The sequence below is a fragment of the Ailuropoda melanoleuca genome, chromosome 13 (assembly GCF_002007445.2).
Source record: "Ailuropoda melanoleuca isolate Jingjing chromosome 13, ASM200744v2, whole genome shotgun sequence".
NCBI lineage: Eukaryota > Metazoa > Chordata > Mammalia > Carnivora > Ursidae > Ailuropoda > Ailuropoda melanoleuca.
Genome location: NC_048230.1, coordinates 1465190 through 1484272, shown reverse-complemented (window position 1 = coordinate 1484272; position 19083 = coordinate 1465190). Strand labels below are relative to the sequence as shown.

The 19083-nt window shown below is 41.4% G+C and overlaps 1 protein-coding gene across 4 annotated transcripts in view; it reads right to left on the bottom strand.

The window, feature by feature from the left end:
* SMG6 (SMG6 nonsense mediated mRNA decay factor) overlaps window positions 1–19083 on the bottom strand; it is a 226925-nt gene that overhangs the window by 127616 nt on the left and 80226 nt on the right. The gene's annotated exons all lie outside the window — the stretch shown is intronic.

The window sequence follows — 19083 nt, the reverse complement described above, 5'->3', positions numbered from 1 at the left end:
AAAAATAAATCTGGCTCCCAATACCAGCACCCTCTCCCCCTCACTTTCTCAGCCTGGCTAACTTCCTTCTGGCTGCAGGTCAGCGAAAGGAGCCACCCTGGTGGTGGCCAGAGCTACTCTTTGGCAGAAGCTACAACACGCACTCTCAAAATACTGCCTGCATCTATTCCTTGTCAGTGGCTCGCTCTGAGAGCCACTTAATCCAGACTTGAGAGGAATCGGTGACAAACAGAAGGCAGCAGTCCAACTGCAGCCTCCGAGGAGGAAACACCCAACACGCACAGGAGATGGAATCAGGCGCCCGGTCACCTGCTCTGGCATCAACTAAACTGTTAATTCCCTCTGTAATACAGAAGAACGCTCAGAATCTCCAAGTGTTAAAAGGATAATTAGCCACATGTTTGATCTCTGTGCCTGCCTGCATGTTAAACCTCAATAGCCAGAGGGAAGCCCTCTTGCCTCTCTCCTCATTGACATTAGTCTTGTCAATGGGGCCGAAGTGAGGTCTTTACTCTAGGAGATGCTACACAACCACAGTTATTCCTAACCGCCTTGGCCACAGGAGCAAACACGACTGGAGTATACAAAGCCAGCCCCAAACCACTTTAGAGAGCCCTGGGAGCGAGAAGGAACAGGCTGCTGCTCAGAAGGTCCCAACATATGAATAGCATCAGTGTAGCAAAGTATTCATCTGTTGTGGCTTTCCTGCCATCCTTCCAGATGCCCACTGGTCCCAAATGTCACCCTCTAACTTTCCGACTCAACTGTGGCAGGCAGTAAGGAAGTGGTAACAATCCATGTGATTAGAATGGGTCACCACTCTCATTCTTCTTCTGGTAAGGCCCTAAACCTCTGCTAGAGAGACCAAGATACAAGCATCCAAGAACCAAGACGGAAAAGGGTAGAAAGCAGGGAAGGGGAAGATGTGTATGACATCCTAAGAAAAATGGCAACTTCTCCCCTCCACCCCTTACTTTGGGCAGCATCACTGTCTGTACTGCCCCAGCTCAGCCCAGGCCCTTGCCAAACAGTGGCAGCAGCCTGCCTTTAGTCAGAAACCAGGCCAGCCCAGAATGGGGGAGTAAGTCCAGTACAGAGGAAGCTAGAAAAGGATAAGGGGAGGCCACATCCTGGTAGCTGACATTAGTGACCCCTTATCAACTGGGCATCTTAGGCATAAGTTACCTGCACACAGAAGGCCCCCAAAAGGCACAGAAGGGGGTGTCTTAGCTCGAAGAGACTGGCATTTTGAGAAGCCCAAGACTACAATAAGATACTCTCATTAACCTGGATAAGGATAAGATGGGACAAAGGGAGATTACTTTCACCAAGACCATTCCTATTTTTATGACAAATAGCAATCTCAGGCTAGGCTACTTCTCAGAGTGCAAAGTTGTGACTAGGGCTCAAGGGGGAGAATGAACTGCTTAAAAACAATGACACTTGTGGCCTCTGGGGAGTCCAGATTGGCTCCTTTCCTTTTTTTTTTTTTAAGATTTTATTTGGGTGCCTGGATGGCTCAGTCAGTTAAGCGTCTGCCTTTGGCTCAGGTCACAATCCCAGGGTCCTGGGATCGAGCACCATGTTGGGCTCCCTGCTCAGTGGGGAGCCTGCTTCTCCCTCTCCCTCTGAAGCTCCCCCTGCTTGTGCTCTTTCTCTGTCAAATAAATAAAATCTTTTTTAAAAAATTAAGATTTTATTATTTGAATAGGAGAGAGAGAGACAGAGAGAGGGAGGGCAGGGAGAGGCAGGGGGAGAGAGAGTCCCAAGTAGACTCCATACTGAGCATGGAACCCGACACAGGGCTTGATCCCATGACCCTGAGATCATGACCTCAGCCCAAACCAAGAGTCAGACAATTAACCAACTGCATTACCCAGGTGCCCCCAGGTTGGCTCCTTTTTTAAGCCTCCTGCAATAAGGTCTGGGGACCAGGAAGGGTAGCAACAACTGGTGCCTCTTCGCTTTAAGTGTGGAAGGGCTAGACTACCTCTCAGAGCAGCAGCTGAAAAGACAGCTTCATGAATGCTCTGTTCTTAGCCATGGTTATGTCACCTTAAACCTTCACCCTTTCCCACCTCTCCAAAAAGGGCCTGACAGTACTTCCCTGCAATGGTCTGGGGGAGGGACAAACCACTACGCTATTCTGCTCTGATCAAGCAGGTGGTGATATCACAGCTATATGGGGGTCAGATGCCTGGGTCTCAGTCAGCCTTCTGACCACGTCACAGAGAGTACTTTCTGGAAGGCCTGCCCTCCTCCATTGTTCAGTGGTCCCATAAGCACATACTGAACATCTATAGTGTGTTTCACCCTGTGCTGGGTATTATGGAGAACACAGCTACAGATAAAACAGAGTCCCTACAACCTCAGGACCTTACAACTGGGTGGAAAAAAATGCTATTTACCTAAGTAACCATGGCAACTCAGACTCAGCACTTCCAGTGAGAACTATATTAAGTGTTATGGCATCTTCAGAGATACTCTTTGCTTCACTTAGGCTTCTGTAGGCTAGAAGCCCTAAGATGCCACTCCTTGAGAAGCATTCATTCTCATACAAGTGAGCAGGAAAACAGCATCCAGATTCCCATAGTCCACCCACTTTGGGGCTAGAGCTAGGAAACTGGTCCTAGTCTGACAAATGCCCATATATATCCCTAGAGTTGGGCTGGGTTAGACCAACAAATGATGTGGGGTGGGGAAGGAAAAAGCATTGTTTGCCTTGGTATTTGCCTGGGTTCCTCTGGCTTTGTGTCAGGTAGCAGGAGCCTGACATGAGCTGAGGAACTCATTAACACTGTGAAACAGCCTTTCCCCTTCTTTTCAAAAGCAGGCTTACTCAAGGGTTGAGGGGGATGGTTTTGGCTAAGCAAGTCAGACGGAAATATTTCTTACCAAGAAAGTCACCTGAAGTCTGAACTTGATTCTGCCCTTTCCCACATGTTCTCAGATGGGCAGGTGACCAGAGCTCCCACCATTCCTATGCCCAAATACCAGCTCAGGCAGAAATATTCTTCTCACTCCTATGTAACAGGGAGACTTTCTCATTTTTCTGAGAACATATTCATGGAAAACATAAACCAACTGTCGTCAAAGTTGTATGAAATCAGGAAATGGAGCGGCCGGGAGAAGGCTGCCATGTGGCCGGATGTTATGTATTTCTAATTAGTGCTATACATCTTTCAACAGCAAGTGTCCTTCTGCTGGGAAACACAACACACTGCCCTTGTTATTGTAACTGTCAGAGAAGTGCTTAAACAGATAATCTCCAGGAAAAGTGATAAACACGTCCCCTCTCCCACCAGTGTGTGCGCGACGGTGCTGCCAAAGCAAAGCTGTGCTTGACGGCTCCAGGATGGCAAAGCATCCTCCTGCAGGAAATGGCAATGAGGCGGGGCGGGGGGGAGAGGCAGGCCCACCTGCCTGGACCCTCTATGCCCAGCCAAGGGGCAGCGGTTCAGAAGCATCACTTCTGATCAACTCCTGAGTCAGGGAGAGAATTGGAGGCAACCAGTATCAGTAGGGATGAGGTTTGGCTGGTCACAGAAAAATCTGGCAGCAATGAAACAAGCAGAGTTTCCCTGATGCACACAGCCAGCTTCCTGGCAAGAGGATGACAAGAGTGCTGAAGGGGAGACACAGGATGGATGACACAGAGGTCTGGTACCCTGACAGCAGTGGAGGGATTCAGACGGCACCAGGGTCCACTAGCCATTCCAGGAGAGAGAACCAACTATTTGCTCAGCTGCTTCACTAATAGCTGGAGAAAAATGCAGGCAAGACCACTTTATTCACTGACTCCCTCCCCACCAGCACCTCCCAAAGACAGGAAATGAATAGTCAGTCACCTCCAAACTAACACCACCTGGAGGCGATTTGTTGGCTCTTATCTTTCAGACATAAGGCTGCTTTTCTCATGAGTCAGTCACCAGTCAGACACAGGACTGGCACAGTTCCTGAGCAGCCCACCAAAACCTCCTTGTCTACAGGAAGTGGGCAGTGAGAGCATCTTTCGACTGCTGCTGTTTGGGCTACAGAGTTCCCTGTGGCAGCTGCTGACAGAAGGCAGGGCGGAAGAGGCAGTCATTGTATGGAAACCAGATAAAATCCCAGAGCAAAAGCAGCTATGTCCATGCCATCAAGGCATCATTTTATTCCCTGAGAAGTAAAATGAACAACTCAGAAAAACCAGGCACCAATACACCCAAACACATAGCTTAATGGCAGAACACAGGTTGACCCAAGGCTGGCCACGAACAACATATCCCCAAATCGTAAAGCCGCAATAAAACCGAGGAACATGGAAGGTAGTGTTTCCTCCCTAAGAGCCCCTACTGTCATGCCTGCTACTCTTTTTGGATTTTGTAGGACTGTAAAAACTCTGACTTCTTTTATGGGTAGATGTGAGGGCAAGGGAAATCCCAACCTCCTAACAAAGTGACCTCTCCCATTAGTTCCAAAGTTATTTATTCAGCCCAATGGTGGAGGATATAAAGGAAAATAGGATCCATCCTTAAGAAGATGATGATCTAATGAGGAAGACAGGAAGAATACACAGACCCCAATAACTATAATTCAAGGAAGATGGAAGTAAGATGCTTTCTTTCACCAGAGGGAAAGAAAATAATTTCCAGCTAGGTATAGCAGAGAAGGTTTCATGGAAGAGAGCACTTCTGAGCAAGGCTGAAAAAACTAAAGAAAGATGAAATTGGGAGGATGAAGGAGAGACTGCGTGTTGCTGAAGAGGCACACAGGTAGGGGCACACCAGGCACCCTCCTACACAGCAAGCGATATACTCAGTGTGCCACAGGCTGGGACCACAAAGCACCGGGCCTGCGAGGCTACACAGCAAGGAACACAGAGGTCACCCACTCGAGGTTTCCAAATGAAGCACAGGTATTTTATGAAGATTAATCTAGTTAAAACATTTAGGATGGATTAGGGTAGCTGGAAAAATATAAAAGCAAGGGAGACTTGCTGGGAAGCCAAGAAGGCATGAACTTGTTTGAACTGAGAGAAATTATATGTAATGCACTTTGTAAACTTTATAATGCCAAGTAAATGTAACATCTTTCTTATAGGAGCTAGAAGAGGGAATGCACAGGAGTGTACAGATGTGAGAAATGCTGCAGAAAGAAAATCAAGAATGGTGGAAATGATGTGTGGGAGGGAAGGGACTCACTGGAAGGGGCCAAGGACTCCTACTAATAATCTCGGCAGGTTCCAGAGGATACTGAGACCTCAAAAAGGATAACACCTACCAAAGGAGGTCCAGGAAAGGGGCAGAAGTTTGGGATCGCAGAACACCTGGAGGGAGGGAGGTATGCATCAAGGAGTCCCCAGGCTCCCGCCCACTTGGCTCTGAGCCAGTCCTGTCTTTCTAGAACAAAGACACTTCAGGGGGTCAGAAATACTTGAGGAAGACCTTGCATAAGGAGGCCTGGGAAGTCTGAACTGGCTCTCCCTGTGGAAGCCATTAGATATTCAGCACTTCATTTGTTTCCAATTCTTGTATGAGTGCAGCTCCAGGCTGTGGGGTGAGAGGCTCCTCTCTGACGTAAGCAGGAAGCAGCTGCAAAATTAAGGAATCCCTCATGACATCATAAAAAGGGTCGATGGTTTACTGGGGAAAGTATAAAAATTAATTACATATTCCCACATGAATCCCTTTCCCTAAATCTGTACACACTCCCTCCCACCCCCACACATTCTCTCATCAACAACACCCCAAAGCCACCTCACCGAGCAGGGTACAAAAGGGCAAACAAAACCCAGGAAGACAAGGTTTTCTGATGCACCCACTGTCTGCCACATACATTTGGAAATTAAAAAGTGATACCTTGTCCTGGAATTTTTATACATATAGCACGCTTCCCCAAGAAAATTATAAGCCCCTTGAGGACAAGAGCTATGTCAAGACTTCACATCCTTGAAAATTAGCACCATGACGGGTTTAGGACATGTGTACTATTCCTAACAGTAGGTACACTCTGCCTCTCATTTGTGAATCCTAACCATAAATGACATGATTCCACTGTGGCCTGAAATAATATATACTGAGACCTGTGTTAGGCACAAAGTGTGTGTGTGTGTGTGTGTAAAATCTCAAAACAAGATTTGCACAGAAGGTATTATTTTCCTTCTCTGAAAGTTGAGGAAACAGAGTCAGAGAAGTTAAATGACTTGCCCAACGTCACAAAGCCAGTAAGTGTCAGAGCTGGGATATGAATTCAAGTCTGTCTGCTCTTGTACCCACGCTCTTTCCATACCTGGCTGTCACAGGCCTGTGATTCAAGCTGCTAGCCCCAACTCTTCCTCTCCCCTTTCTATGAATATGAAAATCTTAGACTCTCCATAGTTCTGCACAAAAAGCTCTAAGGTAACAGCTATGTGGAATCTAAAATTAAAAACACTATATCATTTCAGGGTGCCTGGGTGGCTCAGTCAGTTAAACATCTGCCTTTGGCTCAAGTCATGATCCCAGGGTCCTGGGATGGAGCCCCATGTCGGACTCCCTGCTCATCTGTGGGTTTGCTTCTCTGCCTCTGCCCCTTGCCCTCCTCTCTGCCCCCTCATCCCACCCCCACACCCCAGGCTTGTGAGCACACGCGTGTGCACTCTCTCAAATAATTAAATAAAATCTTTAAATAAATAAACAAATAAATAATAAAAACACTATACCACTTATAACACCAAAGAAAACAAAATACTGGGGCGCCTAGGTGGCACAGCGGTTAAGCGTTGCCTTCGGCTCAGGGCATGATCCCGGAGTTATGGGATCGAGCCCCAGATCAGGCTCCTCCACTATGAGCCTGCTTCTTCCTCTCCCACTCCCCCTGCTTGTGTTCCCTCTCTCGCTGGCTGTCTCTATCTCTGTCAAATAAATAAATAAAAAATCTTTAAAAAAAAAAAAAAAAGAAAAAGAAAACAAAATACTTACATATAAAATATTAGCTATTTTAAATATTAAATCTAACAAAATATGTACAGGATCTTTATGTTAAAAATTACAAAATACTGATGAAGGAAATCAAAGAAGACCTAAATAACTGGAGAAATTTACCATGTTCGTAAGTTGGAAGACTCAACATTGCAAAGATGTCAATTCTCCCCACATAGATCTATAGGTTTAGCAATTACTATCAAAATCTCAGCCAAGTTTCTTGCAGACAAAGACAAGCTTATTCTAAAATTTATATGGAAAGGCAAAGGGCCTAGGATGTCTAAAACCATTCTGAAAAAGAACAAAGTGGGAGGAATCATTCTTCCCCATGTTAAGTCAAAGAAAGGAGAGCCTTTTCAACAAATGTGCTAGAACAATTAGACATCCACAGGCCAAAAAGTGAACACTGACCTAAGTCTCACATCTTATACAAAAATTAAGTGACAATGGATCAAAGACTTAGATGTAAAAACATTAGACCATAAAACTTTTGGGAAAAAATTGGAGAAAATCCTCAGGACCTAGGACCAAGAGAAGAATTTTTGGACTTACTGCCAAAAGCACAATCTACAAAAAGTTAAATTGAGATACTGAACCTCATAAAAATTAAACACTTTTGTTCTGCAAAAAACTGTAAGAGGATAAAAGGCAAATTACAGACTGGGACAATATATTTGTAAACTACAAAGGACTGGCATCTAGATGATATAAAGAACTCTCCAAACTCAACAGTGAGAAAACAATCTAATTAGAAAATGGACAAAAGACACAAGCAGACAACTCACCAAAAAAGGGTATACAGATGAAATATAAGCACATGAAAAGATGTTCAATATCGTTAGTCACTAAGGAAATGAAACCTAAAAGTACAATAAGACATCACCACACACCTATCAGAATAAAATAACAAACGGTAATGAAACCAAGAAGCTGGTAAGAATGCAGAGGAACCGGACCACACCTCCCTAGCTGACTGGAATGTAAAAACGGCACAGCCATTCTGGAAAATAGTTTGGCAGTTTCTTCTAAAACTAAAAATGTACTTATGATATGATTCAGCAATTATCTTGGGCATTTATCGCAGAGAAATGAAAATTTATGTTTGCACAAAAATCTGTACACAAATGTTCATGGCAGCTTTATTCATAACAGCCTAAACTGGAAACAACCCAAATGCCCTTCAATGGACGAACAGTTAAACAGACTGTGGAACATCCACAGCACAGAATACTACTCAGCCATAAAAAGGAAAGTGATGTTACAGTAACTTGGAGAGGCCATCAGGGAATTATGTGGAGCAAAAAAAAGCCAATTTCAAGAGGTTACATACTGTATGATCCCATTCATAGAATATTCTTGAAATAATGTAATTATAGAGACAGAGAACAGGGGTTAAGATTTCGGGAAAGAAGGGGACAGGGGTGTTTCTAAAGAGGTAGCCTTAGGGAGCTTGGCAGTGATGGGACAGTTCTGCACCTTGACTGGGTAGCAGTTACAGGAAGCTACCTGTGTGATAAAATTGCACAGAACTATACATACACACAAACACAAATGTGCAACTGGTGAATACAGAACTGTATAAATGCATAACTGGTGAAATTTGAGTAGGGTCTGTGGATTGTACCAATGTCAATTTCATGGCATTGATATTGCACTAAAGTCATACGAGATGCTAACGTTACGGAAGGAGGGATGAAAGGTGCACAGAATCTCTCTGTACATTCTTCTACAATGTCCTGTGAATCATAATTATTTCAAAATATAAAGTCTAAAACCAGTAAACAGACCCCAAAAAGATCTAAACCTAGGATTCCAGACACATTTCTCTTTTACAAAGAATAGGGCTGCTTAGACATTTTGGGGACATTTTCCCAATGAGCTGATTACTCTGTGCAGATGCTACAGCCCCTTGTTCTTATCTGGTGCTGCCTGGCCTGAGCTACTGGAGGCTACTGTGGCTCTTTATCTGGACTGAGCAAGAAACCACCAGGGGCAACCAAAAGGAAAGTAAGAAAAAAGAAGGGAAAGTTCCCTGAAGACAGAACTTCTGTCTAAAGAATAAGGAGTAAAGCAAGAGAACTTCATTATCAAGGCTACTACTCATTGGATCAGTAAAATCCATGGCAAGCAGCACAGTGGAGGTGATGAGAAAGTGAAGAAAGATGACAAGAAGAACAAATTGCAGAAGCTAAGTGAGCTGTTTAAACATGTTCCTGCCACTCAAAAAATAAGGACAGGTATAAATCTCAAATCAGTGGTATGTGTAATCTTCAAACAAGGACAGTCGGGGGGAAAAAGTTACTTAAAACATGTTGCTTAGCACTGTTATCTTCATAAATGAAACTGCTTATGCAGTTTCAGCATGCAATGCTTTGGACCATTAATTAGATGGGTATCAAACGTTTTAATTGGCAGTATTAGCCTCAAATACCATGTGAAACTGTCTCTTTGTCAACAAATCTGTAGACCAAACTTTAAAAAAAAAAAAAACTTCATCAAAACAAACAAACACACACACACACTTGTCTCCAAAAAGACAAAAATGAAAAGAGAAGCCACAGAGAAAATTTTCTCCCTGGGAGAAAATATTTGTAAAACACCTATCTGACAAAGGACTCATATCTAGGACATATAAAGAACTCTTTCAACTTAATAATAAATAAAATAATGAGCAAAGAAGATGTATGGATGGCAAATAAGTGCTTGCTCAACATGAACTTCTAATAAAATGCTCAACATTATCGATCATTAGGGAAATCAAAACCACAAATACAGCTTCATACCCACTAGGATGGCTGTAACCAAAAAGAGAACAAGGGTTGCTGAACACGTGGAGTATGGGGAGCTCTCACACACTGCTTTGGGAATATAAAATGATACAGCCACCTTGGAAAACAACTGGGAAGTTTCTTAAAGAGTTAAAACAAAACAAAACAAAAGTTAACATACTCATTTACCAAATGACCTGGCTATACCACTCCTAGGAATTTACTTAAGAGAAATGAAAGCATATGTTCACACAAAGATTTACACTTGAATGCTTGCAGCAGTTTTATTCCACAACAGCCCCAACCTTGAAAAAACCCAAATGTCCATCAACAAGAGAACGGATAAACAAATTGTGGTATATCCATACAATGGAGGACTACTCAGGAACAAAAAGGAACAAACAACTGAATCATTCAACAACATGGATAAATGTCAAAATCATTACTGTGAAATAAAGAAGACAGGCCAAAAGACAGAGACAGAGAGAAAGGAAATACTGTCAAATTCTAGAAAATACAAACTCTTTTACAGTGACAGAAAGCAGATTCAGTGGTTGCCTGGGGATTGGGAGGAAAGGTTAGGGAAGAATGGATTACAAAGGGGCACAAGTAAACTTTTCTGAGTGAAGGATATGTTCACTGTCTTGACTGTGGTGATGGTTTCAAAAATGTATACATATGTCAAAATTCAACAAATTGTACAGTCTACATATATATAGTCTTATATACATCAATTAAATCTCAATAAAACTGTTAAAAGATTTTTTTTTAAATAGAGGAATGACATTAAAAGGCCATTAGTCTGACTCATCATTCAAGATTTTAAGAATTCGTAACTTAAAGGCTGATTTGATAAGGCTGGACATCTGCTGAGTGCCTAATACACAATTTGACACTCAGAAAAACCTTGCAAACTAGCACTGATATTTACTGTTTACAGACAAGGAGACTAAGCCTCAGAGAGGGTAAGTTAACTTTCTTCATCAAGGTTGCACAGCTGATAAATGGCTGGGTAGAGAATTCAAACCCTTCATCTGATTGATTCTAAAGCTCTTTATACCACTACAACACAACCGCTACCTTCTGAAAGTGAGAAAATGATTTCCAGAGGTGCTAGGCCTTCCCCAGAAGACAGCTTGGCTTACCCTCCTCCCTTATATGAAGCTCCAGGGCCAAGAAGTGTCCTGGGGACTCTATCAAAACATCTTGGCAAGACAGACAGCAAACCATTTCTACTCTCTACAAGGAAAAATGAAAACACTCCTAAACGAATGCTTCATTTTTTCCAGAGAATACCCATTTTAGAAATGGTACACCTATAGATTTCCTGGAAAAGGAAGGAAGGAAGGCAGGTAGGCAGGCAAGGAGGGAGGGAGGAGGGAGAGAGAGAGGTTGAGGGCAGGGAGAGAGAGAGAGAGAAGGAGGAGGAAGGGCGGGCAGGCAATCAGTCAAAACACACTCTGGCCATTTCCACTTTAGTTGTGTCTCTGGATTGATATTTTTGTCACTCAGAATTTCCTGCCTGATTTCAGGGTTATTCAAATATACGTCCCTTCTTGGGCAAGAAGAGCTGCTGCAAGCAGAATGGCATGCTGGCACCAGCCAAGTCCCTCAGGGATGGGGCCCAGGAGAAGAGGGCCTGCCATTCCAGTATCTCATCTGGAAGAGTTACAAGTAAATCTTGAAGGACAGAGTTTCTGCTTCTACACTGCTTACCAGAGGTTTTGCGAGGCTTGCCTCTCTCACAATATTTGGGGGAAGCAAAGGAGGAGTAAAAAAGAGTAGCAACTTCTTAATTACATCAGGCAGGTAAGTGTCCCTATGGAATGCTATCAGGAGAGCTGGTGTGTCTTGTGTCAGAAATTATTTAGGGTTGTGGAGGAGAAGAGAAGTGAAGGAGGCTTCCTAAAAGCCATACCCATGAGCCAATCTAGAAGGAAACTTTTGTTGCGGCAGTGAGAAGGAATTAATAGAGCCACAACCCTTCTGATGGATTAGACAGGTTTGGCAGCTGATTTAGAAAAACAGCTTGAAACCCATCTTTGTTGGTATGAAGCTTCAAGAGCACATTGGGACTAAAGTAAAAGTTAATGAGAGATAATGCCTGCAGACAACCTGATTCTGAGAAAGCTCCTCTGATATGGCAGGCAGAAGGGCAGGGAAGTGCTCAGCTTCCATTTTAACAGATTAACGCAATTTCTTTTCATTTTATGGCTTCCTGAAGCATTTTTAAAAGAGTATGACAGAGTTTGCAAACAATGCCAGAAGAAGATAATTCTGAGACAGGTAGGGCACAGAGGTACCCAGGATAGGAAGGATTTCTTGGACTCCTGAGAAGCTTCCAAAATGCAAAGATTTGAGCCATCAAACAAATCTTGAGGAGTCAGTACCAAAAAATGAGGCCAATGATAAGACATAATTCTTGGGTGGATTCCTAGTGAATATCCAAATCTGCACATTCATCCTGCTCTACTCCAGCAACTCACTCTAAAAGTTCCTCAAAGCTTTATAATCCAAGATCAATGCCCAAGCTAGATTGAGTAAGCAACGACTTCATCCAACCCCATCCCCTGTGGACCATGTAGTTTTAAAGTAGAAATGAGGTCAGCAGAATAGTAGCTAAACAAAGCAGTTATGGCAAGGAAAGGTAGCACCCGATGAAAGTGACTAGAAATCCAATGAGGCATCAGCTAGTCCTCTGACTTAGTCGCTCTAGAAAGGACATCCCCTTTAGTAACAGCCCTTCCAAATTTGTAATTAGTTGGCTGATTGGTTAATTTGTCAACAATATAAACTGAAACCTATAAATATTATTTTAAACTAAATTTAATTGTTTTGTTTATATTTATTCTTTTATACCTCATCCACAAAAGACTTGTGACAACTTAGGGCAAAATCACCTACAATTAAATAACATTAAAGTAGATGTAGAAAATTAGGACAAAGAAAAAGGAAAATACAAATATGTCAAACATGTGCCATGAATGAACTTAACATTTACCTCTGATTTTCCTGGCAGCCAAACCAAAAATGGAAACACCAATAACTGTATAGTTGTCATTACTGGAGAAGAATAAATATATCAGTTAGGAAAAACAAATCTCAGCACTGAGTTCTAAAATCATTTTTTTTAAAAGATTTTGTTTATTTATTTGACAGAGAGAGAGAGACAGCCAGTGAGAGAGGGAACACAAGCAGAGGGAGTGGGAGAGGACGAAGCAGGCTCCCAGCGGAGCAGGGAGCTTGATGCAGGGCTCGATCCCAGCACCCTGGGATCACGCCCTGAGCCGAAGGCAGACGCTTAATGACTGAATCACCCACGTACCCCTAAAATCATTTTTTTAAACAGGGACTCTATGCAGGAGTACTGTGTGAAAAAAAATGAAGACTAATCTTGAAAGGTCTTTACAGCATGTGGCTTTATACTACATACTGTTAAAAGATACCCAAGAAAAATTATCCTGAAGTTATTCGTATGGTGAAACAAAATACATAAGTATCACAACCTAACACTGTTTTTCCAAAAACAGATACAGGAGTATTTTATATACTGACAGGTATACAGTGCTTTAAGAAAATCTTTAGAACAAAGTTAAAATAGTAACTAAGTTAGGAGCTGATGATTCTTATTTCAAAAGGATCCATGCAGGGTTTCTTCAAGCAAGAGACTTCTGATGTCCAATGTATTTGTTTGCCCAACATTTAGTCTGTGACAGAAAGACTGTGAGAGTCAGAGAAACCTAAGTGCAAGTGCTATATGCAGTTGATGACTAAAGACTTAAGTTTTCTAAAATCTTAAAGAAAAACCCTAGATGAATGAAAAAGTGATATATGCTATCAGACGCTATAAAAGATTCTTGTTTTAAAGAACCAAATGACAATTTAAAGTACATATGCTATTAAAAATAAATGTACATATATTATAATTTATAATATAAACATATACAATTATATAAACATAGATGTATAGATACTAAAAGGGAATTGTCTAATCTGTAAAATTCAATTTCTGTACATTTTGGGGATATTTCCAAAACAAAAAGTTCAACAACATTCCATGAAGCAGAGATTTAAAAGCTAAATTTAATATTTGAACATTGGTACAGAGAACAAAGCTCTATAATTCTGGGATTAGCACTCCCTGCCAGTTTTTAAGCACTAATTCAATTTCATTTTCTTGTGGATTTTCTAAATTTGGAGGACAGAATTGACCTGCTTCTACCTAGTTGAAAAGACCTAACATTTATTTATACAGCACTGCCTTACTTCTTAAAAAGGGCCTACTAAAGATTAGAGGAGAAATAAATGAAATAGAGAAGAGAAAAACAAATGAAAAGATTGACGAAACTAAGAGTTGTTTCATTGAAAAGATAAACAAAATGGAATAACCCTTAGCTAGCCTAACCAAAGAAAAAAGATAAAGGACCCAAATCAAAGGACCAGGATCATAAAGGAGAAAAGACCAAAATCATAAATGAGAAAGAGACATTACATTGATACCACAGAAATTCAAAGGATTATGAGGTTATCTGCTAACAAATGGACGACCTAGAAGAAATGGAAAAATTCTTAGAAACATACAACTTACCAAGACCAAATCAGAAAGAGATAGAAAATCTGAATAGACCAATTACTAGCAAGGAGACTGAATCAGTTATCAAAATATCCCAGCAAAGATAAGCCCAGGACCACATCACTTCACTGGTGCATTTTACCAAACGTTTATAGAAATTAACACCAATCCTTTTTCAAACTGTTTCAAAAAAACAAACAAACAAACACAAATAAACCAAAGAGGAGGGAACACTTCCAAACCCATTTTACAAGGCCAGCATTATCCTGATACCAAAACCAGAAAAGAAAACTACAGGCCAATATCCCTAATGAATACTAATGCAAAAATTCTCAATAAAATACTAGCAAACCGAATGCAGCATACCCAAAGGATCATTCACCATGATCAAGTGGGATTTACCCCTGGATGCAAGGACGGTTCAACATACACAAATCAATCAATGTGATACATCACATTAATAGAATGAAAGAAAAGAATCATGTGGATTATCTCGATAGATGCAGAAAAAGCATTCAACAACATTCAATATCCAATCATGATAAAAATTCTTAATAAATTAAGCATAGAATTCTGGAACCTATCTCAACATAATAAAGGCCCTATATGACAAGCCCACCACTCAATGCTGAAAGGATGAAAGCTTTTCCTCTCAGATCAAGAACAAGACAAGGGTGGCCACTCTCACCCCCCTATTCAAAATAGTACTGGAAATCCTACCTAGAACAATTAGGGAAGAAAAAGAAATAAAAAGTATCAGAATTGGAAAGGAAGAAGTAAAAGTGTCTCTGTTTGTAGACAACATGATTTTATATATAGAAAATCCTAAAGACTCAACCAAAAAACTGTCATATCTAACCAACGAATTCAGTAAAATTGCAGGATACAAAATTAATGTACAAAAATCAGTAGCATTTCTTTTATTATTATTTTATTTATTTATTTGAGAGAGAGAGAGTACAAGTAGGGGGGAGGGGCAAAGGGAGAAGCAGACTCCCCGCTGAGGGGGAAGTCAGATGCGGGGCTTGATCCTGGGACTCCGGGATCATAACCTGAGCCAAAGGCAGATGCCCAACCTACAGAGCTACCCAGGCACCCCTCAGTAGCATTTCTAGAACACAAACAACAAAATTTGTGAAAAATAAAAAGTAAACTGATCCCATTTATAATAGCATGAACACAATAAAATACTTAGGAATAAATTTAACTGAAGAAGTGAAAGACCTCTACGCGGAAAACTATAAGAAAATGATAAAAGAAATAACAGACACAAAAAATAGAAAGGTATCCTGCATTCATGGATTAGAAGAAGTGATATTGTTAAAATGTCACTACTACCAAAAGCCATCTATAGATTCAATGCAATCCTTATCAAGATTCCAATGGGGGCACCAGGGTGGCTCAGTTGTTAAGCGTCTGCCTTTGGCTCAGGGTGTGATCCCAGGATTCTGGGATCGAGCCCCGCATCGGGCTCCGTGCTCTACTGGGAGCCTGCTTCATCCTCTCCCACTTCCCCTGCTTGTGTTCCCTCTCTAGCTGTCTGTCTCTCTCTCTGTCAAATAAGTAAATAAAATCTTTAAAAAAAAAAAAAAGATTCCACTGGCATTTTTTTAGAGAAGTAGAAAAAAAAAAAAAAACCACAACTCCTAAAACTTATATGGAAGCATAAAGGACCCCAAATTGCCAAAGAAATCCAGAGAAAAAAGGAACAAAGCAAGAATTATCACACTTCATGATTTTAAGTATACTATAAAGCTGGGGCGCCTGGGTGGCACAGCGGTTAAGCGTCTGCCTTTGGCTCAGGGCGTGATCCCGACGTTATGGGATCGAGCCCCACATCAGGCTCTTCTGCTATGAGCCTGCTTCTTCCTTTCCCACTCCCCCTGCTTGTGTTCCCTCTCTCGCTGGCTGTCTCTATCTCTGTTGAATAAATAAATAAAATCTTAAAAAAAAAAAAAGTATACTATAAAGCTACTGTCATCAGAACAGTGTGGTACCGGCATAAAAACAGATGAATAGACCAATGGAACAGAATTGAGAGCCTAGATATAAACCCAAGCATATATGGTCAACTAACATTTGACAAGAAAGCCAAAAATACCCAATGGAAAAAAGACAGTCTCTTCAATAAATGGTGTTGAGATAATTGGATATTCACATATAAAGGAATGAAACTGGACCCATATCTTAGCACCACTCACAAAATTAACTCAAAATGGATTAAAGACCAAAAAAAAAAAAATGGATTAAAGACTTAAATGTAAGACCCAATACCATGAAACTCCTGGAAGAAAACACAGGAACAAAGCTCCTTGACATGGGGCTTGGTGATAATTTTTTAGATATGACACCTAAAGCACAGCAACAAAAGCAAAAATAAACAAGTACATCAAATTACAGAGTTTCTGCATTGCAAAAGGAATCATCCACAAAGTGAAAAGACAACCTATGGAATGAAAAATAAAATCTGCAAACCATGTATCTGATAAGGGATTAATGGCCAAAACATAGAAAAAAATCACACAAAAATAAATAAAATTTAAAAATTAAAATAAAAAATTCATACCACCCAATAGCAAAAAAACAAAAAGAACAGTTAAGAAATAGGCAAAGGACCTAAATAGACATTTCTGCTAAGAAGATATACAAAAGGCCAATAGACACATGAAAAGATGCTCAGCATCACTAGTTATTAGGGAAATGCAAATTAAAACCACAATGAGATATCACCTCATGCCTGTCAGAATGGCCAACATCAAAAAGACCAGATATAACAAATGCTGATGTGGATGTGGAGAAAAGGGAACCCACTGTTGGGTGGGATTGTAAATTGGTGCAAACACTATGGAAACCAGTATGGAAGATCCTCAAAAAATTAAAAGTAGAACTACCATATGATCCAGCAATTCCACTTCTGGGAATATTGTATGTCTGTGGGTAATGAAAATACTAACTCAAAAAGATACCTCCATCCCCATGTTCAAAGCAGCATTATTTACAATAGTCAAGACATGGAAACAACCTAAGTGTCCATCAATGGATGAATAAAGAAGTTACGGGGTGTGTGTGTGTGTGTGTGTGTATAAAACGGAATATTATTCAGCACAAGAAAATGGAAATAGGAAATCCTACCATTTGCAACATGGACAGACCTAGAAAGGCATTATGATAAGTAAAATAAATCAGAGAAAGACAAATACTGTACAGTTTCACTTACATGTGGAATCTAAAAAAAAGATACAAAAAAGAAACAAACAAAAAAAAACCCACCACAACAAGCTCATAGAAAAAAAGATGAGACTTGTGGTTACCAGAGATAAGGTGTTGGGGAGCAGGCGGGGGGAATGGAGAAGGTGGTCAAGAGGTGAAAACTTCTAGTTGTAAGCTAAATAAGTACTAGGGATGCTGTGTACAACCTGGTGACTATAACTAACACCACTGTATGATTTACAGGAAAGTTGTTAAGAAAATAAATCCTGAAGTTCTCATCACAAGGATACATTTATTTTTCTTTTAGTCTTTTTTTCTTATTGTATGTTATGAGAAGACGGACGTTAGCTGAACCTATTGTGGTGATCATTTCACAATACCTGTAAATCAGACCATCATGCTGTACACTTTAAACTTATGCAGTGATATATATCAATTATTTCTCAATAAAACTGGAAAAAAAGTTAAAAAGGGTGGGCACACCAAAAGATAGTGAATGACAAGAGCCAAGAAGTAATAAAACGGCAAACCTGCCTCTGTGGCCCCAAACGGCCATTCTCCCACCCTTACTCTCCAAAGCCTACTTCTCTCCTCCCCATTATTTAAGTCCCTTCTTCAAGTTCTTTCTCCTTCCCAGCCTCCTCCATCTTCTCGCCAGATGTTTTTTGTTACCACTCCTCCTCCCTCTCTCCCTGCAACACCTTGCTCAGCCTTCCTGTGCTCACAGCCCTGTGCTGCCTGGGGACAAGGTGAGAGACTGCATCCTTCACTGGCTCTGTCCCAAATATCAATATGCCTTCTCAGTCCCACAAGTCCCAAAGATCAGGAACTAAATGAGAGATTACATGAAACTGGAAATTCTGGAACTAAGAATCAAACTATGCAAACAAGACAGTCTCCTTCAGAGCCCAGCTGAGCTTCTGAAGACCATCATCCAGCAGAAGGAGAGCACAGAGCAGTTCATCTTCAACCAGCAGACACTCGGTGTTTTGAAGGTCAGGGCTAATTTGGAGGTATGGAAACCATTGCACCAATCAGAGCCACGGAGCCCATTCCAAAACCATTTCCATCTGTCCTCAGAGTGTGCAGGTGATTCCTGACCTGACCTGATCTTCCAGGAGAAAAGATTTCCAGTTCTCTCTAGGACACAAGGCCCTCAATAAGCGCCTTTCTGGTCTTTCCCTGTCACGCCTCCCCCCATTAGCCCCTCCCCTGCCATCTCTGTTCCCTCTCACATTGTCACCATCTTCTCTCTTCACTTATCCCTCCTTTAGGCCAAGTCAGTAATCTAGAGAAATGCAATTCAGTTGGTTCTCTCAGGTCAGCGGACATGCAGAGTCTGCCTCTGAATTAGCTTCCAATAAAGGGGTCCTGGGGCCAGTTACCCGTTCTGGTGTTTGTTACACAGCTTTCTGAAAAAACAAACACACGATGCAATCCTCCTCCTTCTCCCCCACAAAAAAGAAACCTGTATGGTGCTGCCTGATAGGCCTCCTCTTCTATCTATAACACACACTAGGCACATGGCTCAGAGCTGTCCTAGCACAGGTTTCACAATCCATCAAGCTTCCCTCACTAGGCTGGAAAT